The 24,910-nt window shown below is 32.0% G+C and overlaps 1 protein-coding gene across 3 annotated transcripts in view; it reads right to left on the reverse strand.

Moving 5' to 3' along the window:
- Window positions 1–22,934, reverse strand: part of LOC121119908 (uncharacterized) — a 62,906-nt gene extending 39,972 nt beyond the window's left edge. The window contains exons 1-2 of one of the 3 annotated variants that reach the window (XM_040714729.2): window positions 22,743–22,911; window positions 22,649–22,679 (exon numbers count right to left, since the gene is read on the reverse strand). The gene's annotated coding sequence lies outside the window, so the exon portion shown is untranslated. Of the gene's footprint in view, window positions 1–9,597; window positions 9,831–22,648 lie in introns of those variants that run through there. The other 2 variants (XM_040714728.2, XM_040714730.2) reach the window with 2 other exon arrangements.
- Between the last annotated feature and the right edge of the window lie 1,976 nt (window positions 22,935–24,910).

The following is a 24,910-nucleotide window of genomic DNA, read 5'->3' on the forward strand; positions in this document are numbered from 1 at the left end:
GACTCCTCAGTGCTCCTTAAGGAGTTCGGTGGCACCAAGATTTGAACTTATGTGCCTGAAATAAAGTATTTGCTATGCACGATTTGCAGCTTTAGCACTAAAGCCAACAGGAATTGTGTCCTAGAACAGCAAGGGCTGTTCGCTAGGTACAAAAAGAATGTAAATTTAAACAACAAGGGAGACAAAACTACCAAAAAGGTGCTCAACGTCATCCCTTTCAACGATAACAGCGATGGTGTCTTCAATACTGACCTAGCGAAGACCTTCAAAGACTTCTTGGAGAAGTATTACAAGAATAGGATCCCTAGCCGCACCCCCATGGCAAGGACAATAGAGAAAATAAGCAAGGAGGTATTGGCCAAAATCAGGAAGAAACTGAATGATAAGTTATTGTTTATCTCCATTGATTAAACTACAGACTGCCTGTGTATGCCCATGTATGTAATGCTGGGAGGACCTTTCGACAGTGCATACCTGGAGAAGCCACACTTGATCGACGTGGTCAATCTAGGCACCACTAACAACGGCACTGTACAGGAGTGCATCAACTCTTCTCTGTTTGAGCTCCTTGGAACCGACTTAAACTACAATAAGGTACTCTTGCTTCTCACAGATAGTGCTCTCCACTCTGTCAAGGATAGCAAAGGTCTGAAACATATGTACATCAACCTCATTCACTGTCTTTGTCTCACAGACGACCTCAACCATGTTGCAAAATTAGTTAGGTACAGTTTTCCAAATGTGGACAAACTCATTGCCAAAGTAAAGAAGATTTTAATTAAGTTTGCTCACCGTAAGTTAAGAGTTTGCTTCCTCCTACAATGTTCTCCTCCCTCCAGATCCAGTTATTACAAGGTAGGAAACATGGCTCGAGGCAGCCTTCTACTACTGCAAAAAATTTAGTGTGATTAAAGATTTTGTCCAGCGAATGCCTGACGACGAGAGCAGGGCTGTCGATGAGTTTAAGAAGCTATTCGGAGATTCCTCTCTTGCCAATATTTTAATCAATGCAAATATAAAGGTACCAAAATATAGAATCACTCAGCTGGAAGAAAGGCCACCTCTTATACATGCCTTGTCCAACATCAAAAATGTCCAGGAGAGCCTGATTATACCCAATTTCGCCACGGAAACTTGAGGGGATACTGAAAAAATAATCTAGCATATGAGAAGATGAGTCTTATTGGCTCAGTGCTCTCTGTCGAAAATATGCCTGGCATAAAGGAGGATACCAACATCATAGCAAGCTTCAACTGGGCGCCCATGATATCCGTGGACTGTGAGAGAGCCTTCAGTGTTTTTAAGATATCCTAACTAACAAGAGGAATAGGATAACATAGGACCATCTGAGGGACCAGATGATAATTCAATGGAACAAGAGCCTAGTTGATTGATAAGTTTTAATTATAAATTTGTTTTTCATAAGAATACATTCTATTTTACCAGATTTATTTGCACTTTAATTAGCATTTTCGTACTTTTTCTGCACTTTATTTGTATTTTCGGTCTTTTGAGTTTTTCATTAGCATTTTAATTTGCATATTTAGCTCCATTGATATGCATTATTTGTACATCACTATTAATTACTCAAGACATCTTTGGAAAAAGAATGAATTTATTTTTACAATGGACTCTAAAAATATAAAGTCAATAATTATTTCCATAACTTGAAGTCATTGATTTACCAGGCCAACCGTTATTATTTAATCATCTCTATTATGCAATTTTGGAGAGGTTAAGAGTAATTTTTTTTTACAATGTTACGAGGAACAATGTTGTAGATTACTAAGAAAAGCATTGTCCTAGTCGCCACCATGAGCAAACAGTAAGAGAATAGGATTGACATTGCAGCGCTCCTCCGTGTGGGATTGTCCTAGAAGGCCATCTGGGAGGAAATTGCTGGCCTTGAGGAAAGGATTTACAATGTATCCATGCGTTTGAAGCTCGAGAGTACCTTAAAGACCCTTCAGGAGCAGACAAGAAACCCTCTTTGTCCGTCAACTACCTGAAGTCGGCCTTTAAAAAAACGAATTCCTCAATTGCTGACATGGACAGGAAGATGAACAAGATCCCATCAGCGGCGTCCAGGGCTCTAAAAAAAGAGGGAGGAAAGTCTCTGCGGCCTCTGTTGATAGAACAACAGAGAAAAGTCTCTTCTGATGGGAAGACTTATCCGAATAACTACGTCTTCAACAGGCAAAATGATCGAGTAGTAACATTTGGTGATGTAGCAGAGGAGCACCTATATGTTTCAACTACCAAGCACCCTGCTTTATTGATGATGTTAGGCTTGGTTGAATCCAAGTGGAAGGCCATGAATCCCGTGTAGTTCACTAAAGAATCATGCTAAGGGTGATGAGTACGTCAAAATTCTAGACACTAAATTTCTCCCATGGATCAAATCCATCTTGGTCATTCTCCCTGGGTGTTCCAATAAGATGGAGCACCTTCCCATACCCCAAAGAAATCCCAAGTGTAGCTACAGTCCAATACGCACTTCTGAGCAAAGGACTTTTGGCCTCCGCAGAACCAAGACCTCAAGCCCCTAGGCTATTCCATCTAAGTACATGTGAATTCGAGGTCCTTAAGGAGACTCCACAATAGCACCCTGAACACCTTCGTCAACAAGGCATGGCATCTTATGAGCACCAGGTACATCCAGAGGGTCTGTAGGAGATTCCGCCAGCGTCAGGAGTGCATCATCAATTCTGAGAGGGGATACATTGAGTAAAACATGTTCTTGGGGTTTCAATTAATAGTTATTAAAACTTGTTTCCTATTTCCCCAGAATCCTTCCATGGACTTCAATACTTTGGGTCTTAAAGATTGGCCCCGTATATCAAATAACAAAAGAAATATGTATTAGTGTTTATCCACCGGAGATTTAGATCTATGGGAAATATTTTTTCAAGAGAAATTCCGCGTTTTATTGTATATTATCGACCAAAAACTAGTTCGTTCATAACTTATCATTTAAGTTTTTTGCTGATTGGGATACAGAGTATTTAAAAGAAGAACACAAAATCTCCTCAAAAACACCAATCCGTGCAGTATTGGTGATAATGCAAAATAAAAAAATGAGAATATAATGGTTGGACTAGCTTGTAATGTGTTATTTCGTCTTAAAATATAAAAAGGAAATACATAAATTTCACTATATTTTTTATTTACTAACGGGATACCGCTCAAAGACAATTTCCCGGGGAAAAAAATGTATGTAGTAACGTGCATTTTATAATAATGGACGGAAATACAAAAAAAAAAAAAAATAATAATAATTCAATACGTTCGTTCCTATGCGGATGAAGTAAACTCATACATACACAAAAGAGATTCACTCCATGTCTCTAGAGGTTACATTGAACATCAATACAACAATAAAATGTACTTTAACCTATACATATATATGTAATTCGTTCCGTTCCATCTTTCAAACGTACAATCTATAGTCATTTTATATACATATTATACGATCTACGAGTGTATCAGAGAGTGGTCTGAAAAGTTTCAGACCAAACAGAGATACAAGAAATTTTATTTTTCAATATAGTCTCCTTTTACCTCTACAAACTTCACCCAGCGATAAATACTGCCATCTCTGTAAACCCGTTCAAATAGTACTCTGGATTTTTCTCACAAAATAATTGCTCAAGAGATTCTTTTTGTTTTTGGCTACATTAATCCGAGTTTGATTGACTTGGACGCGCAAATTTTATTATAACAAGCTTTTATATGGCTGCTATTGTTTGAATCTATTTAAAAGTTACACTTTCAAAAACAAATATTTAATATAATAATTTTTTTGGGACATTGAGGAGGGGGAGATACAGCCCCCGCAGCCCATCTTGCAGATGCTCCTGCTACATAATTAATAGAACACACCGCAGTTGTATTAGTTTAAAACAATTTCATGAACATGTAGATAATTAAAATGTAATTATAATTATATACACACAAAACAGAAGTTAATGACAATAATTGTGGCCTATCATATCATTCATCTATATCGAAGTTGTATTATCAAATGAGTCAAATATATAACTATATACATAAATACCTATAGAGAATAATAACTTAATTACTTAGGGGAGACGGTGAAACATTGCAAAGTTATTTTGATCTCCTCTAATATAAATAATGCTGCAGTTACAAAATTGACATTATAATTGTATAATATAATGCAGATTATTGTGCAAATAATCAATCATTTTTTATATCAACTTTTCCCCCAGGTACTGGATAAAAACGGATTTCGAGGTGTAAAGTAACTTTTATGAGAAATAATATTTTGTAATCTAATGGAGTATCTATTTATTTTGTACCTCCGCCAACAAAGATGGGCGAAGATTATGCACTCGACCGAGTGTCTATTCTAGTTATTAGACTGTGATTGATATCATTTGAAGAATTTTGCTATCAGTTGATAGAATTTTATAAGAATTCAAAATTCATTTATTGCAGAAAAATTTGAGACATTGTGGAAAGGGAACAGTTGCAACAAGTGCTGCAATTTTCCTATCAGTGTTTATTAACTTCGCCAACAAAGTTGAAGGAGGTTATGCAGCTTTTCATCTGTTTGTTTGTTAGTCACCGAGATTATTGCAAAAGTTAGAGATCGATTTTGATCAAACTTGGTACAAAGATTATAAATGGTCCAAGTAAGAGGCCATTACATTTTGACATATATAACACAAAAAGTAAAAAATGCCTAATTGACCATAGCTTTTGAATAAATTGAGATACATAACTCCATTTGATGTTAGACCAATGGATTGTTCTCTAATGAGCGCTCATTCTAGTTCTTTGATATATTTGCACTTTACAGTAACAATATTTGTTAGCCAGGTGTGTGAGAGATTTCTATCTTTAACACTAATTAGTGATCAATTTATAATATAAATCACATTATGTCCAACTCAGCTATTATACATAATTTTTATCATTTGAACTATTGTTTCTTTTGAAATGAGTTGATTTAACTTATCAAAATTAAAATCTCATTCATACAGGATGAATTTGAGATGTTTTAAATGCTTCTAAAGAAAGGTATTATTTATTTTTCTTTTACTAGTGGTACTACCCAGCATTATCCGGAGTTACTAAGCATTGAAAAACAGACAAAATTGGTTTTATTAATACAGAAGATAACTCCCCAAGAAATTATCAGTGTTACTCTACGTTTTTCAACAGTACATTCACACGTTATTAATCCATATTTAGATATTCTCTTCTCAACAATGAAATAATAAAGATAACAGATTGAGAAAAAAAAAAAGTCCTCAACTCTATACTAAAGATAGCTAGGCTCCCCTTTTTAATACTACGGTACCGCTCGATGCTACATGCAAAACGCCTATGAGATTTCAAATTAACATGACTACACTGTTATTTCTTAGATCAAAAATGTATGTACGGATTACATACAAACATGTTTTGTCTTGTCTTATTAATATAGATAGACAGATTTATGCTTCACATGAAGCATTTTTTTAGTTAAACAAAAGGGGTATAAGGGGGGTGTTAATAATTCAACACCTTATTAAAAGATTTAGAAAATGTATTCCTTCAAATTAATTTTCTTAACTTCTATCTCAAACTCTAATTTTCAATGGTTGTAACTATCCTAGGCATAAATATCGGTCGCATCCAAATTCAATTTTTGCAAAAATTACTGAATAGTGAATACTATAATCTAACACTATCCTAAATTTAAAAAATAGCAAACATATATTTTATTATATCCTGTTAAATTTTGCAATGACAATGTCAAATCAGCTCCAAGTAATTGAGTCATAAAAAAAGTAATGTTGTAACCAGAGGTAGGGACTCGGCACTTGACATGGACTCACAACTCCACTTGGATTCGAAAGACATTTCAATCTTTTTTACTTGTAATATACTTTCTAACAAGGCCAGACTTAGGTATTGAGGGGCCCGATGCATAACAAATCTTAATCTTGTTAAGGATAAAGATAATAGTTAATAGGTGAACAAAAGGCGGGTTTTAGGTTGAGTGGGGCCTGGAGCAAAGATAAATGTGCGGGATTCTTTTCTTTGAAAATTTGAATTAATTTTTTTGTAGAAAAACAAATTTCAAATTTATATTTTCGCTCAAAGACAAAACCTATTGAAAGTGAAGGGCCCACTGCAACCGCAGTTACCTAAGAATGTCCTTTCCTATATAAGTTTGTTTTACTTCCTGAGGACTTCTACTTTTTTTGTTCCTTTAATTAGTCGGATGGGGTTGTACTGATTAAGTTAAGATTAAAATAATTAAACAATTTAGTATTGCCATGACTACATCCGACTTAGGAATTGTCTTTGAAGTCCTCATACATAACATATATAGACTTCCCTAGAAGAGACCGTGATTTGACACATTGAGTTCGAGACAATACTTTCTCCCGAGCTCGTTATACATTGAGCTCCATCAGAGGACTCGATGGAAATATTCAAGAACTTGAACTTGAGTTGGACTAGTGCATGGCGTTAGTTCGCTGACATTTTGTAGTCAGCTGTGTCTACTTCTTTTCTCCTAATCTGTATTCAGAACGTTGAAGGGTTGAATTAGCTCTTATTAAGCAGCCATGAACAATTCCCAAAAATTATTGAATAATAATACCACATTTGGGAAAAATCACTTTTTTCTGTTTCTTCCATAGGAAATGCTGGGAGATACTGTAAAAGTAACTACGTAAGTGGACAACGACTTAAGACGCAACTAGGAATTGTAGTATAAGGACTTTCCCCCACCTTTGGTTGCAACTGTCCTCAGTCTCGCCTAGTACTAGTACACATTTCACAAGCAGATATAACAACAGATATAGAACAACTTTCATAAATAAAACATGGGATCCACGGAAAAGGAATTTTTTTTTACATAGTAGCCCCTAATATATAGAAAGAGAAAAAGTCATATATATGGTATGTCAAAAACACAGCACAAAGCAAATCTAGTACAAAGGGGATATTAAAATGTTATGACTATGTACAATAAAATCCTCTATTCAGATATTAATATTATATTTTCATTTTTGTATAGATTTTAGTGATGTATCGAATTAGTGTTGCGTTCGTCCCAATTTATTTGATCCAGTTCATTCCTATGACCAGTCATATCTAGAGTTGCATAAAATATGATCTATAAAGAGCACAGGACTTAACCTGAACAGTTATTTTAATTTTCTAAAGCTGTTATCATAATTATTTCATTCTTGGAGAGAGAACATCTAAGTATAAAGTAAACCCTACTGAATGTGTTGATACTAGACTGAGTCTTAGATGGAGAGTTGTAAGTGTAAAGACCTTGTTGGACTCAGAGCAGAATTGACGATAGACATTGGAGTCATTCCTGTCTATTTTCTAACTAGATATTGAGTGCAATTTGTAGTTACTTCCTGTGACTAATATAATAAAACGTTATGTAACCTAAGCTGCTCTTCTTTAAAACATTCTTCAAATTCCCAGGATTACTAAGTTAATGTTTGGTTTCATTTATATTTACCCATCGGCACGTCATGTTTTATACAACTCTAGTTGTATCGGTCCTTACAACTGTCGATTATTGAATATTCCTTAAAATTGTCAATGTCTTATTAAGCCAAAGAAGATAAATTGGAAATGTTTTAAGAGCATTGTTTCAATTATGACACAATATAATACGAATAGATTATATGTGTACTGAATTACAGTCAAACATGGCCTAATTACCACATACTTTATGCAAACGTGTCACCACATAAAGAGGATAAATCCTGTTTCCAAATTTAGAATGGTTAGAAAATAGGAAATCGGGTTTTATGAGGTAACTTGCACTAAGCAGTCGCTTTTTCAGTTTCAACTTGCCTCATCGCTCAATACATGTTTTACTGTATATAGTTTATTCGATCTATTATATGAAACTGAACAATTAAAAAAGAAAAACATTCTCATTGACGTCATGGGGGACAGATTTTATCTTCTGTAAAGACTGACAAGTTGGTCTGGAGCGGGCAACGGTCCCAGAATAGGACCGACTCAACAGTATGTCGAATATAGCTGCAGTTGGTCATTTAGAGCGAGCACTTGAACCAAGCCTGACTTTAACGTAAGAAAAGGGGTCATTGCACATTGCGGAATATATTTTTTTTGATCGACATTCGAAAATCCTTTGCCAAACAACGTCAAAAAGTGATATTGCACAACATTCTGTATTAAAACAAAAATACAAAGACATTTTTTCCTACATGTTAATATATATAATTCACCTTATTAAAATAAAATCTGAGCCAGAGTTTTGTTGCCATTTTGTGTCAAACTCCGAATATGTCAAGTACTCAAGTAGTGGAATTCATAAATATTACTGAATATTTATGAACTATACTGTATAACATTATAACTTTTTCTGAAGCATTTTGATAAACTAAAATTACTTGTATAATATAGTGTATTTAGAAGCATCATAACTAAGGTGTAAAATTTATTATGAGGCACAGGCTATTTATCAATTAATTAAGTCCAAAATTACACACCATTAATAAATCAATTATAATCTAAGGAAATATTCATTCAATTTAAAATGTAAATTTTTCATTTAAAATCAATCATATCATAAATTTATTGTGCATTTTGTTTCGGAACTTAGACCGAAATTTAATTTTTTTCTTTAAATCGTGGACCGATTTATTCGGTTTCAATCTATGGAAACCAATTTACTCTCCTATCTTGATTCATGAGCTATACAAATATGATGCATGCAACATATTTAACTTCATATGGTGTTATTGTTTGTCAATGTTCAGCATTTTAATACACACATGACATCATGAACCATTCATCTGTTGAATTTTAAAAGAGACCAATCCAGACTGAATTTTTCTTTGAGACCATTTTAGACCGAATTTCTTTAGTTGACTTTACTAATTCGGTCCACTAAAAGTAATAAGGGTCTCAGACCGGTCCAAGATTTCCGCCCCCCCCTCCCCCAATACTAAATATGGGCCCGATTACAACTTGTACACCATATATATATGATTCTAGGTAATTTTGCCGCATACCTTTTTTGCATCATATATTTCCGCCCTGAAACATTACTTCATTTATATCCATAGTGTTTCTTACACTTCTCAAGCATCAATATAAATCATGACTTTGAGTAAGGTGCCAATTGTCAACTAGCCCTTTCGGAATTGACTCATGATCCCGGATCTGTAACTCCTTTGTCCTTACTTTTTTCCTCAATATTTTCGATGTGTTTTCTTCCTCTTATCTATAACTGAGCTGATACAACAGTAAAGTTAAACTTAAAGTTGAACTTAAAGTTCGAAAGGATAAAAAGATGGTGAATGTGCCATGCGACAAAAATGTTGACAACAAAATTACTGGTCACCCATAAAATTAAGTATTAATAAACTCAAAACACCAAAGCCATTCTTGCAAACTGATTGAAAATTATTTTTTCATTCTGTGTGACAAGGAGCTCATTTTAATGAGTGCATTTCGGGGGGTTGATTATATAAATGTATCAGCAGTTCCTATGCATATAATATATTATATATGCCATAAATTAGAATAAAAAATAATTCAACATTCAAAACAAATTTACACTTTTTGTTTTACCTTCTTCTTCTATAGACGGAAATAACAAAAACATCAAAACAATAATTATTATTTAGAGAGAGATTTATTATGGAAAAAACTTTTTTCACTTCACCACATTCACATATTATATATATATATATATATATACTGTACTTGTATAAAACACCTTATTTAAACAACTACTTTTCTCGAACATGCACTCTACCACTGACAGACTTAGTACTGATGATGATAAGCAAGATATTAAAAGATAACTGACTAATATATCTATGTACACATGTATAGTACAGTACTATGCGTGTTTTTGGAAGTTAAATCCTATGGTAGTACTGCTACTACAACAGACGCAGTTAGATTGCTGTAAATGCCAAACGCAGAAGGAGTGCGATTTCACTCCCATCCTCCTCTTGCTACTATTATTTAACGCTCGTTGGAGAAGAGGAGATCATCATCATCGTCAAATGAATCAATACAGAGAAAAGGAGGTTGAAATGATGCTAGTAGATACAGCCTACCTACAAATCCGATTCCTCTATTCATACCCATCTCTGTATACTAATAAAAAGATCCATGTTACTCTTGTGAGTAGTGAGGAAAATCGGGTGCTTTATGTAGCCATCCGTTTTATTGGACTTTTGGACAAACTGAGGATTGAATTTTCATTTTCTAAGCTGCTTTCAATATTAATTAATTCCTGAGGAATGAACTTCCTTTTCTGCTACATACAGAATATCATCGAATATATGCGCTAACGGATTAAAATTTTTGAGTGTGCTCATAAAAGCCCTGATGGGCAGCAGAGTTATCATTGTAAATCCTGCTTGGACTCATAGTAGAATTGAAGATCGATATCAGGGGAGTAATTTCTAACTTTTTCCTTTTCTTCTCCCTCTCGGATTATATCTTTTTTTTTTTTCGGGGGGAAATTTCATTTCAAATATTAAATTTTTTGGAAAAAAATTCAAAAATCCATAGCTATTTCCTAAAAATTAAATTTTTTGGAAATAAATTCTAAAATTAAATTTTAGGGGGAAAAGTTTAAAAATTCCTTAATTTGGGGGGAAGGGGGCTACTGCCCTCCCCCTGTGGACGTCTCTCCTATATCATTTGTAGATAAAGAGAGGGGTTGGTGCTTATTTGAAAACTAAAATGCTCTCTTCCAATACATTCTTAAAATTGTCGGGATGATCACGTTACTTATATGTTGTTTTTTTATATACCGGTGTTTCAAATTATTTCAATCTATGATGATAAACTATTTGTGTTGTGGAATTTAGTAATTGTTTTATTACATACTAGTTTAATGAATTAATTAAACTTAGTGGTCAATTTTTGAGGAGATTTAAGGCTTCAAATTAAATATTTACAGGCACAAATGCTGCTTTAAATCTTTATAGTTTAATTTTTAATATTAAAAAATTGGTGACTATTACAGTCTAAAGTATTTTGGCCTCTAACAACCTCTTTATAATTATTAAGGCCTAGAAAGGGCGGTTTATTAGATTTACAACTATCCACTTAATCTCATAAATATTTAGTTCACTTGTCAAAAAATATTATGAAGGTCAAAAACAAATATAAATTGATATTATAAGGGTTTATTACAAAAAAAAATAGCAAATTTTCTTTTATTGGGTTACCAAAAATATTGTTAAGTATTCACTTGCCAAATTTCAGGATAATTGCTTCTTTGGTTGGTTTTTTTACCACAAAGAACCTAACAGCGGTACAAATATCCACTGGTTGTACATATTAATATGGAGATAAAGAAAACTCTTTCTGAGCATAATAATTCTCTGTTTAGTCCTAATTCATTCAGTCAGGAAATCATAAAACATAATTCATAATAGAATGGGGGACGTCAACTACCTGAACTGTTTATAAAATGTTTAAAACAAAACCTTGAATGTGTTCTATCAAAATGAAAAAAAAAAAAAAATCCACTTGTCTGACTTATAAAACCTGTTTTATCGTCTTTCGTAGAAAGGGCGTTATGCTACCGCACCCTGTATATTTCAAACTTTAGGTATGAGCTAACGGGTATTGAACCTATGAAAATTTATTTCTAAAGGATCGTTTTATCCGAGCACGTTGTTCTCTGAGCTACGCAGCTCCATAATGAAATTGCAGTCACGATTGATCAAAAAACATAAGATCGAACCAAAAATAAATTTGTTTTCAGACCGCTTCTTAACACTAATATATACCAAATAGAGAGACATATTATACAGGTGTATTTGATATGAAAAATGCATTTAATAAAAGTTATACATACCTAAGTACTATTTCAGGAAGTAAGAACATTTATTAAAGGTTTGTGACGGCTAAAATAAGATATTTACTTATTATTTTGTATAATTATATAGTCAAATATTATAACCAATAACCACTGTGGTTTCTCTCTTGCTTTTTTTTCTTTCTCTCTCTCATTCAGTAAATATAAATTCATAATTTATACTATTATCACACTGAAAAATATTTCTTGCCAAGAGTGATTTGCAGGAAAGGAGTTCCTCATATCTTATGTATATGTAAGCTCTAAGCGTTTCACCTTTGTGAACATAATATCTACATATGTTATATGGTTGTATGATGTTAACATTACATACATTTATAATTAGTGTTGTGACGGCTCGAACTATGATTGCCCCGTATCTACGTATATTTTTATTGAAGCTGTTACATTTTTTTTATTTTTTCTATTGCTGAAAGGCACAGAATCGCCAAGGCAATTCGGCGTCTGGAAATTTTTTACATACACTTATAGAGACGGGATTATACAGCGTGTCCCAGTGAATCATGAATGAAACTTTGGAAAGGTATCATTGACTTAATAAATATTTTGTTGATTTTTTTCGTAATATTAACTGACAAAGGAATACTTAGAGGGAGGCCTAAAGAAATTGTATGTCGGCAAATTCTTGAGAAGATCTCACGCGTTATCCCTGTTCCAAGGGTCTTATTACCAAGATTAAAGAGCTGAAGGATGACAAAAATAGCATTGAGAGGGAGCCATAAGACCAGAAAAATCAAAAGTGGTGTAAAGACAATTTGACAAATTTCTGCCCCTGGTCAATGTGGAATCCGTCCTCAGCAAATCACAACTTATAGTTTAAAATTTCTTCACCAGATTAAGGCTTAGAAATATGAAATAATCATATACACTCTTGACTATGGGATATAGGACTCCATTGAGAGGAAGGCCGGTACCCACACCTCCCATGCTAATGTTAATGCCTGATGGGGATGCCATGGAGAAGGAGTGGGCTTATATGTCGGAGAAATATGTGAAGAAGACTTGCAATGCCTTAAGGTCTAGGATTGAGGACATGGTGGGGGCCAAGAATGACCACTTCCAAGTTTTGTTTTTTTTTAAATAAAGTTAAATAAATATATAAAGTCTCATTCTTTTACTATTTGTACTTTTTAAGAATCTTGATAAAGTTTAGCTTTGGAATATTTTCTATGATTCGCATAACTGTATACCCGATAGTTATCCTCTAAAAAATATGAAACCACAAAACAAATTTTAACAAGGATAATAAAAAATGTTTTTTTTTTTTTTATTAGAAAATACCATTTCCAGTCATCTCCTTGCACTTTACAGAATACCAATTACCACTGATGATTCGAATAATTATTTATAGTGTACTTTTGTGTCGCAGTTATAATCTGGCATTTTTTTATATGCGTAGAAATTGGAAAGCATAATTTTAATTAATTGTACATTTAATTGTATTTATGACACTTAAAACATTTCTTAAATTATTTTATGAGTTATATAATTACAGAATATTTTTGTTCACTATTAGACATAAACCTTATTTCAAATCATTGCATACAATATTTTTGATTTATACACTTACATATAACTGTTAAGATAGCTACTTTTTTTTAACAACGATTTTCAGCACTAACTGTTGCCATCACTAAATTTCATCAAATAATAGTTTGAGTTTATTTCCAGTACTAACTGAAAGTGAAAAAAAATTAAACTATCATTCTTACGGCATAAGATGTAATTTCGAAATATATGGAAGAGATTTTGTGATTTTTCCCTGAGTTAAGACATATATTCAATACCCTTAACTAATCTTAAAGCAGGAATTCTCAACCTTTTTTCAGTGATAAATCCCAAGTACTCACTTGAGTACCTCCAAGACCATATTTATTCGGTCATTTCCATTCTAGTTTTAGAACCGGTCTTTCGGACTGTCAGTGCTAAACTGATTTATGAAAGAAGAAATAAAGCTGAGTGACGTCATCTTATCAGGACCTAACTTAATCAGCTTTAGGACTGAGATACAACACTGAACTGGACGGAACTGCAGTATTCAATCGCAAATAAGGACCGACATAACACTAGGTACTCGTACCCCAATTTGAGAACCACTGCCTTAAGGAATTAACGTCTAAAAAGAGTAAGATGTACAAAACATAAATTATCTATCAATTATTTGTAAGTTGTTTTTTTTTAAATACCAGCTCTCTGTCTATTAATGAAAACCTTTTGGATCAATGAAAAGCTACGTAAAAGAACTTTGATATGATGCAACAGTCAATATATAACTGAAAAATATTAGAAATTAACAAATAGATAGTGGAAAATACGTTAAACTTCTTAATTTATTATCTTTCTTTTTGTCTTTTCCAATTTCTCGATTATGGTCCATCCTTAACTACTTGGTTCGACTTAAGTGTACTCAACACTATTTATGACACCATCGTCACGATAGAAGAAATAAGAGCAACAAATTGGAAAAGAAATATAGACACCTTTGATTTTTCTCAAAACACTTACGCAATAGTAACAATTAAGTTAAATATGTACGTAATATTGGAAATTTTTTCACCTAAAAAAGATACAAGACATTTTTATTGTAACTCTACACAATACTCGAAGGAGTACTAAGGCGGTTGCGTAAGAAAATGCGTCAAAAACGACCAAAATTATGAAATAACAACTCGCTGATTTTACATAACGATAACGTGCCATCGCACAGAGCCACAATTGTGAGCGAATTCAAAGTCAAACACGCAATAAATACCATCGAGCAACCACCATATTCACCTGATTTAGCTTCGTGTGACTTTTTTTGTTCCCAAAACTTAAATGGTCACTCCGTTGAATGCGTTTTGAGTTTATTGTTTCCATAAAAAATCGAGCTAAAGGCCATGTCAAAAAGTGCATATAAAAATGTTTCGAAGACTGAAAAAAACGTTGGCAAATGTGTATTGCATCCAATGGAGATTACTTGGAAGGTAAAAAAATAATTTTTCAATAATAAATGTGAAATTTGTGTTATATTTAACAATTCCGGGTATTTATTGACAGAATGTATAAATGAAGTAATTTATCTTACAGAATGATTAATATACATATACGAGTTAGAGGTATTATTGGCAGGTTTTATATAACAAAAACATAGCAAATTATTATGTTGACACTCAAGGTACTCAAAAAATATGACCTTAGACGAGCGCAATACTCTTTGTAGTTGTACCTAGAATAGTTTTATTTGATTTTTCTATGCTATTATCATTATTCTTTCATTCTCGAGTAGGGAACATTAAATTATAAAGTGGCTCTGCTCCTGAACGACGGAGAGTAGCACTGAGGATTTATTGGGGGATTATATGTATAAGAGTAAGTCAGATTGAATTTCCAGCTAATCGAATAAAACGTCATGACAGATGTGCTATTATCCTTCAAAACATTCATAAATTTCTCAGGGATACCGCGATAATTGGAACATGAAACATACTTTTGGTCCGCAGGCAGAAACCCACATTTATTATTGTTATTTAAGCCGTCAAATACGAATTTGAGCATTAAAACTTTCAACCGATATCGGTTTGGCCTTTAAAGCCTTTTTAAAAAAATCTAGTTTTTAGAGTATAACTTCGATTTAGTCCCATATTTCGACATTAAAGAACTATAAAGATGAAAATAACAATAAAAATAAATTGATACAAGCATTTCAGCATTTGAAAATGAATCCTTCATTACTTTATCTTGATTACAATTAATAAAAAATGTATACAACCACCAAAATATCGAGTAAAATGAAGGAACTTACTTATAAGCTAATATCTTATTTTTCTTGCATTGTATATCCGATGTTATGTTACAGAATAGATCTTAATTTTCAATTTAAAAAAAAATTGTTTCTAAATATGGGTGATTTTGATTGATTTTTGGTCAAATTGTTTTTAATATTTATTAAAAAAATTAATTTTAATAAGCTGGTTAGGTTGAATGAATCTCTTATGAGTTTAATATATCAATTATTTTGAATATAAAATATCTATAAACTTGCATTAGTCCCATTACATCTAAATTATTATTAATTATTTTAGTAAAAATAATAACAAACGATTCAATTTTATTCTTCGGAATATTATTGTAATCTATATTAACGCAACCTGAGCAGCCTCTTTTATTTAAATATCTTTATGAGTATTAAAAACTATATTGACCAAAAATCAATCAAAATCGACTTTTCTTTCAGGTATTTAGAAAAAATTGAAATATAAAGTCTATTCTATAACTTCACCTAGGATATAAAGAACTTAAAGAAGAAATAAAAACGATATGTGCTTTGGAAGTATGATACTTTATATGTATTCGTGTACAAACAATTTTGAGACATTTTGTACAGAGTTGTCCACACACTTTTGTTTTCACTCAAAAAAAGTTCAATGTGTTAGAAAGGTATGAAAGCCATAAACTCCCAAAATATTATGTGAGTTATTATATCCTTTAATAATGTACAATATATGTATATATGTTGGTTTTTCATTAACGTATGATAGGAAGTCTTTTGTGAGTCATATATATTCAAGTATGTAATAAATGAGATAGGAATGAAGCCTCAGAATATTAATCGCCACTATTAAAAGTAAAGGAAGACGTCAAAAATATTTACGCAAGGTCAAAGAAAAACACATGCATTTTCTTTTATTTATGAACTTTTATTACATAGTCATCCCCTTAAGCCTAGGATATGTTTTTCTAGGCGAATCAGTGATGAAGATAGCACGTTTATGTTGCATCAACTACCTTGAAATGTTCTGCAAAATTAACCAGATACAAGTTAAAATATTATTTGATACAATTTGTGTTGGATTCAGTCGCATGGTTAAACTTCGAAGTAAACTTGTGTTATTATAAAAGATGCAATACCCAAAATAGATTCGAGTACTCAAAATTGACGGATCACAAAAAAGAGTATGATTGGCTCTTTTCAGCAAATCAGTGAATCCATTCACATCTAAAAAAATATTTATAAAACAGAATAACTAAGCATTTCATCCTGATTATCATCATAGTGAACATGAATTCAGCGACTCAGATGGAGCAAAGAGGAAGGAGTTGAGCCCTTTCTCGCGGAAGCTAGACCTTGACAGAAATCAGGCGTAACCTATGTGACGGGACTTCTAAGGCTCCTGAAAGAGTTAAGACCAGATGAGACTGTGGACGCTATTACAAATTTAATTGAGAAGAAAGAAGGGAAGGGCACAATCAAGACACTCACGCGAGTTTGACTTGGACTAGAGCACCATGAGGAGACATGCTCAGGAGATCTTGAACTTAAGAGTTACAAAAGGACACCAAGATATGTCTGGAAGCAAATCGATTGCGATAAGAGGGTTACATTAGGAAAAAAGTGCTTGTATCGTGTGAAGAAAACGCCATCTTGAGTTTTCATGCTGCATTTTTCCCTAGGTGAGATGGTATCATCTGAGACAGGGGATTCCCTCCACGCAACACTACGGTAAGTAAAGGATATTTGTCAACCTGCACGTGATTGCAGTGGTTGGATCGGATAGACTAAAGTGCGGCATTGTCTTCCTTGAACCTGATAAGAGGTTGGATTCAGATACATACATTAATGATTTGAGAAAGGAGAACTTCGCCTGGAGTAATGTGCAAAATCCCATCATAAAGTAGATTTACCCACAATGCTTTGGTTTTTAGAAGTGCAGGGATAAATAAATAATACCAAGGAAAAATAAAAATAAATCTTATTTACATAGTCCATTTATATAAAAGGAGTTTCAGATACTTTCTAAAAATGGAAGCAATGATTGTCCTCCCCTAAATCTTCATACTTAATTAACAGGTACGGGCATCATAATTTAATCATTAATAGGCATTGCACATCAAGATAAGTCGCAATTTGCAACATGTTTATGCAAGAATAGCATTAATTATTAAGAAATAATTTTTATAAATATATAGATAAAAATTTATTACTATTGTTGTATAAAGTATGATATCCCGACATGATAAAAAAAAATAATCGAAAAATTACCTATAACAATTTGATGAATATTTCCAGAAGAGCAATTTAGCTGTTCCGGCGTTTTACTATATATCAAATATGACATTCTCCAATAATAGTTATAAATTAAGTGGATCATATTGATATACCATAGGTTATGAGCACGTTCATGTTCTCACGAAAAATGTCAAAATAAAACATGCTGCTTTTATTAGAGAGCCATTTTAAATATTTCCCAATAATGTTTGCATTGTATCTTTTGCCTAAATGCCATTTTTTCATAAAATCGAAATTAATGTAAATTATTAATAGATCCAGGTAACCAAAAGAGCTATGAATTCAATCACGTACGACAAAAATTATTAAAAGCTTTGCACAAAGCATGAAAAATTTAAACTTAAGGTTTATTTTACTTATCCAAATCTTATGATAATCACTTAAATCCCACAGTGACTTAATGTCTATATGGCAACATTTTTTTAAATGTCCCGTTCATATATAGCAACTATAGTGACCATTACTCTAGTTCAAGATCCCGCTAATAGCCTAAACCTTAATACAATTATTAGGCTATCATCAACACGAATTAATGAATAAACTCCAGTAGTTACTAAAGTTGAGGAATGAACTAACAACCAAAATGTACTACCTAAGTAGTCGAAAAAAAACGTAAAAATTGTAAATTTAAAAATAGGATATCTCTTAATTATTTTGTTACATTGGTTTTATGTCCTATTGAACTTCGAGGATCCTTAAAAGTGGGTCAAAATAATAAATCCACATACAAGTTACATAAAAAAAAATTGGCTAACTAATTAATTATGGACCAATTCTTTCTTTTCGGATATAAGGTTATATGATAGAAAAAAGATAAGGGCCTGCACCATTATTCCGGTCCAAACCCGTGGTTTGAAATCTTGGACCGAAAAAATTCATAGACCAAAATTGCTATTTCTAAGAAAAAAGATGACAATTTATCCGCCTTTTCTTTTGTGGGAATGAATCAAGACCGATTTTTTTAGGTATACTAAATTTTAGTACAAGAAAGGTCCAATACGGATTTGTTAAAATTATAAAAAGTGACAGACTGGTTTAGGATTTCAAGATCAAAAACCCAACATTTATAAAAATATAACTATGTCCCTATCTCTTGAAAAGTTGCACTATACTAATTATTTTGTCATCAATATAAAACTCCTCATCAAAATTTTTGAATTGGTTCCGTTGCTCCTGAACTCCAATCCACAATTTCAACATTTCCTTCTTTTTATCTAAATGGTATTTCTTATGGTTAGGTGCCCCCTTCAATAAATTTGATAATTATAGTAAGAAATAATTATCTCAGTAGTCCAAATCAGATACTCAAAAACCTTCTGAATTCCTTTGATCTCAAATCTAACCATAAATGTAATTATTATTGGTAGAGTTATGAATTCGAAGAGTTTACGGGCGTGAAAATTTGAATGCACTTGGCAATTCAAAAAGTGGTTTTATTATACAAAGCTTTCATTATTATTTAATTATTGAGGAGATAAAATAATTATAAGTCCTTGTTGAACTCAGAGTAGAATTGAGGATCGACATTGATGTCATTCCTACCTATATCCTTACTAAATACAGAGTGAGATTTGTGTTAAGTTTCGGTCAAGAAATCTTCGACCAGTCTGAGACAATTATAATTGTTATAAGTCTGGATTAATTCGGGTTTGGATCGATATTGTAGTAAAATTCGGTCCAACAATGTTAGGTACACGATTTTAATTTCAATTACTTCAGGAAAAGTCACTTAACACCGAACTGAAAAACAAAGAAAAAAAAAACGATCTCCGTCCGAGTTTCAGTACTAGCAGGGTAGGTGGTAGTCTGTGGCCCCTCCCAAATGAAGAAATATTTGTTTTGGAGTAGAAAAAGTTATCGTTTGGAAAGAAAAAAATTAATGAAAAAACAAAGGTTTAAATTTTTCTAAAGATTTCACTTCTAAAAAAATAAAAGGTTCAACCTAATTATGGAACGTAGGAAAAATGTTAATTTTGAAAAAAATTTCAAAAAGTTAAAAAAAAAAAAAAAACCTCAGAGAAAATATGTATGTATAATCCTGCGGACGCCCCTAAATAGTGTTTATTTCCTTACACTCCTCCCATAGGTGCATGGAAGTTATTGAAACAAACCTCCATGACAGCCCGCTCTCCTTCACAGACATTATTCACATTGTCAGGGTTAGCATGTCCCTTCTAGTTGTATTTTTATTAATATAGGCGTAGTACTTAGAATTTACAACTCCAATAAGTAATAACTACTAGTAAATATTCAACTCAAAAATAAATTACTCTCCTTTCAATAGTTTTTTATTAATTCTATTGTGAACGAACTTAAATCTATTAACAAAATATTTTTTTTTGTAGATAATTGCACCCATTATATTAGCTATTAAATAAAAAAATGTATAGGAGTTTGATGATATTAAGGAATTTGGGTACTAAATATATCCAAATAAGACTAACTTCCTTGTCTTTTGTTTGTCTACGTCAATTATCTTGTCATCATCATCATATTCACTTCTCTCCTTCACTGATTTCGATCATTACTTTTTTGCTGACATATCCAATATTATGTCAAAGGTAGATAACATGGTTAAGTTTGCCTTATTGGTAGTAGAAATCTTCATTATAAAAATTATTGAGGAAATATGATGATAAATCATTTTTTCCCTTCCTTATGATCAAATTAAGAAAATCAATGAATAAAAGATTTAAGCGTTACATAAAGATAAAATATGTTCAACTTTTACTCCTTAAAAAAATATTTCTATAAACAACCTTCCTTTTTAAAATAATTATTAGAGAAGAGATTCTTAGTTGAACATAAGTTATGTTTTATTGCCTATTTATTTTTTTATTTTTTTTGGTATCTCACCAGGAATACAGCAAAAGTTATTGAGCGAATTTGAGCAAACTAGGTACAAGGATTACATATAGTCACAGCAAAAGGACATAGAATTATGAGAACTCGAGGTCAAAGATCAAGGTCAAGTTCACACAAAAAAAAAATGTATAATCGACTTTAACTTTGAAAAAAGTTGATATTCATAACTCAATTTTATTTTTTTGGCGAGATTTTGCGCTCTAACGAGTGTCCATTCTATTTTGTAGCTGCTTTATTTATATTTTTACTTCCGCCAACAAAGGTTATGTTTTTGCCCATGTTTGTTTGTTAGTCATCAGGATTATAACAGAAGTTACAGATTGATTTTGAGCAAACTTGGTACATAGATTACATATGGTCACAGTAAGAGGCCATTAAATTCTGAGAGGTCAAGGTAAAGATATCACAAAATGTGAAAAATGTATAATCGACCATAGCTTTTGAGAAAGTTGAGATAAATAACTCTATTTGATTTTAAGAGGAAGTTTTGCACTCTACAGAGTGATCATTCTATTTCAATGAGGTTATCATTATTCCTTAATTCTTGAGAAGAGAACATCTAAGTATAAAGCTATTGTGTTCATAAATGCCAGAGAGTGACACTGACGACTTGTTAGGAGTTATTAGTGTAAGACTCTGTTAGAATCAAGAGTACAACTGAGAATCGTTATCGGATAAATTCTAGCATATAGGCAGAGTTCGATTTGTGTGAATTTCCCTGCTTTCACAGCTGCTTGTAGCGCATCAAATAAAATGGCATGGAAACTAAGCTGCTCTCCTCCCAAATATGCTTCGAAATGTTAGGATTACCATGTTAATTTTTGGGTTATTTTCTTTTTTAACATTCGGAATGTCATATTTAACACTACTCTAAGCATTACCACAATTCAACAGAAATACAAAGAACTTAAAATATACTTTGAATGTGCAAAAATTAAGTAGGATAATATTCATTTCATATTCAAGTTCTTTCGAGAGTCCAAAAAATTTAATTGTTAGCAAAAGCAACAGGTTATCCATAAATCTACCCTAAATTTTGATGAAATTTCACTCATTCTCCAAAGGATATTTTCATTAAATTTATATAGATATATCCATTTATAAACCTTCTATACCAGTTGTTCTTAAACTCTAGTCTGTGAGCCTCAGTTTTTAGTTGGGTCATAATTATATATAAGGTAGGGTACAGACTGTAAACAGTTTGAGAATCACTCCTCTAATATTCTAATAAGATCTAAATTACATACACTTTTCTTTTATGAGTATCAATTATTTTTTTAAAATTAAATTCACAAACAATTATTCAAATTGGATGATGGACTTTATAGCAAACAAATATATAGCGCCTAATTCCTCCTTTCAGGGAAAAAGAAAGAGTACTTCCTGATCGTAATCAAAAGTAATACGCTGCTGAGAATGCACCAGAGGGTGTAAAACTGAATTATTGGGAATTAATGGTTGTCCAATCCTAGTTACTTTACGACTCAGGTATATGAATGAAGTTTGAACGATTGAGAAAGATTTTTGGTATATGTACATTTGAAAATCATGAAAGCAGTCTTAAATAATAAAGATATTGTTATGTTAAGTGTAAGATAACGACAGCATTACTGAATTTAGTACCTTTCTATTCCCCACCTGAATTAATTAACCATCTACATATATATATAAGACAAAAGTTCAGCATAGCATAGCTCCTTCAAAATCCCATTTGAAGTTGTTTTTCCTCTATGCACATTCCAAAGACGATTCATAATATTATATTCTTCAATGATAATTATATTGAAAAATCGTTTAATTAATAGATTATTCTCCAAAACTATGTTAGAATTTTTAGTAAAGTAAGTATGTTATTTTACCTGATACCGATGGATCGTTTCTTGGATCGGCCTATAATAAATAGGGAAGAAGTAAGACTGTACAAATAATTAAACTAATGAAAATTCAAATTACTGTAGTATTTGAAGAAAATGGTTTTCTTTTGGAGATATAATTTACATCAAAATAAGTAAAAGTTACAAAACACACCACCAACAAACAATATTTAGCATTCAAAGCCTAAAATGGAAGTTAAACCAAATATCACATAAAATACGTTCCAACCTGTGAGGAAGGTGTAAGTCAACTGATGAAAGGAGTCTTACATACACAAGTTGGTTACAAATATATATATATATATTCACACTCATACATCCACACACGAGACGCGTTTGTTGGAAGAAGGAAGAGAGAGAGAGAAAGAGGGGAAAATGGCGGCTGTCTCTCTCTATTCGTACTAGTACTACTATGCACTTCTCCTCTTCTCTTGTTCTTCTTCCTTTGTAGAAACCAAAAGAGAGGGATCGTAATAATAGAAGAGCTGAGAGAGAAAGGTCCCTTTTTTCTTTGCTTTGCTAGGAAACAACAGTGCGCCATCTATATGTTTGATGAAGCTCTTCATACTATTTTTTTCTTGTTGTTACCCTCTTACTTATACTATTGATTATGAATGAGAACTTGAGTAAATAAGTGCATATTATTATTCTGACGAGTATTTCTTTCGAGGAAAGAGATATTATTATTTTCTAAATTTTTTAAATAAATGTATACGAGACACAGAATTTATGTCAAAATGTATCGATATTTTGATAAGAGGTCGCTCATGTAATAAGTATCATTGCTTCCTTTTTTGGTTTTTTTTAATATTGATTTAAATCTGAATAAATTTGCTATCATCATGCATTGGTAAATTTGTATGTATATATTTGTGGTCTGTCCACAATAGCAGGACAGAATTGTATTTCTCAAAATAGAATGAGAATTACATTTGTATTCCTTAACGAATTATCTTCAAATATTTATATATAAAATATTTTTGAAAACCCTTTGGAACTGCCGCAAAGTACACTTAAAGTAGTTAAAATTTGTTGTCATATAAAATAATGAGAAATTAATAGATTTTATTTGAAGAACCATATGTGGGCCAATAAAAGTCTTTTAAATCAAATAAATGTTCGAAACTATAGTTCAAATTCTGTGGTATTTTAAGTCATCCTACGATTTTGAAAACAATGGCTATAATACTGGCCTTTGTATACATTAAGTGAAAGTATATATTGTGATTTCCTCCTTTACTTGATTTTTATTCACGATTGATTTTATGGTGACGCATCATATACATATATATACAATATACATAAATCCTATTATAGGCATATATTTCAGCAATAAATGTCCCATTAGAAAAAAAAGTGGTTTGATTCCGTAATTCAATGTAACGTGTTGCCTAATGAATGAAAGAGATATGTGATTTTTTTTAAAACTATATCTATGTATAAAGCGTTTTCCTGTGACGTCAGCATTGTTGATTTCAGGAATCTTGGGAAATATAAAGTTTAATAGGAATCAAACCCTTATTTTATAAAAAGAAAAGAAAATTGAGAACTACTTCCATGTATGTAATATAATATCAAAATGGGACACACGAGTAAAAGGGCTTTACTGGCAATCAAAAAATTATGTATCTAAGGTCTGGTGTTGTTATACACCTATCAGATTATAGTATATTATTTAGAATATAGGTCCTTTTTTTACATAGTCTAGACAACAAACTAACTATTACATTTGCAAGGATCATATATTTTTCTCTAATTATCCTAATTTCCTCGTATTGTAATCAATCCTATACAAAATATTTGTAAAAATTGGTCTAACTACTCATCTGTAACATGAAGCAAAGAGTATTGGCTCCGTATACATCTAAAATTTTCTTGGTCGCTGTGGACGGGTTTTTTTCTTTCATGTAGTAAAAATGTAAAATATGGCGAATTTATACCATTGAGACTTATATACTCGACGCATGTTAATTCATAATTGGACCGTCCAAGCGCAGTTCTGTCCAAACAAGGAAATATCAATTAAAAAAAAAAGAAAATTATGTAATATACACTCACACCTTTACAACGCTTTATCCTATGATCTGATGTCCCCAATAATGAAAAAAGTTAAAACTTTGAACTTAATTAAAAAAAGGGCAGGAAAAACGAATAAAAAACTAATATATTTTACCTAGTTATAGCTGATGAAATTAGCACTGGTCGAGTCTAGCTCGTGATACGTAAATATACCAATTTTTAAGCTCG

The sequence above is a fragment of the Lepeophtheirus salmonis genome, chromosome 6 (assembly GCF_016086655.4).
Source record: "Lepeophtheirus salmonis chromosome 6, UVic_Lsal_1.4, whole genome shotgun sequence".
Classification (NCBI taxonomy): domain Eukaryota; kingdom Metazoa; phylum Arthropoda; class Copepoda; order Siphonostomatoida; family Caligidae; genus Lepeophtheirus; species Lepeophtheirus salmonis.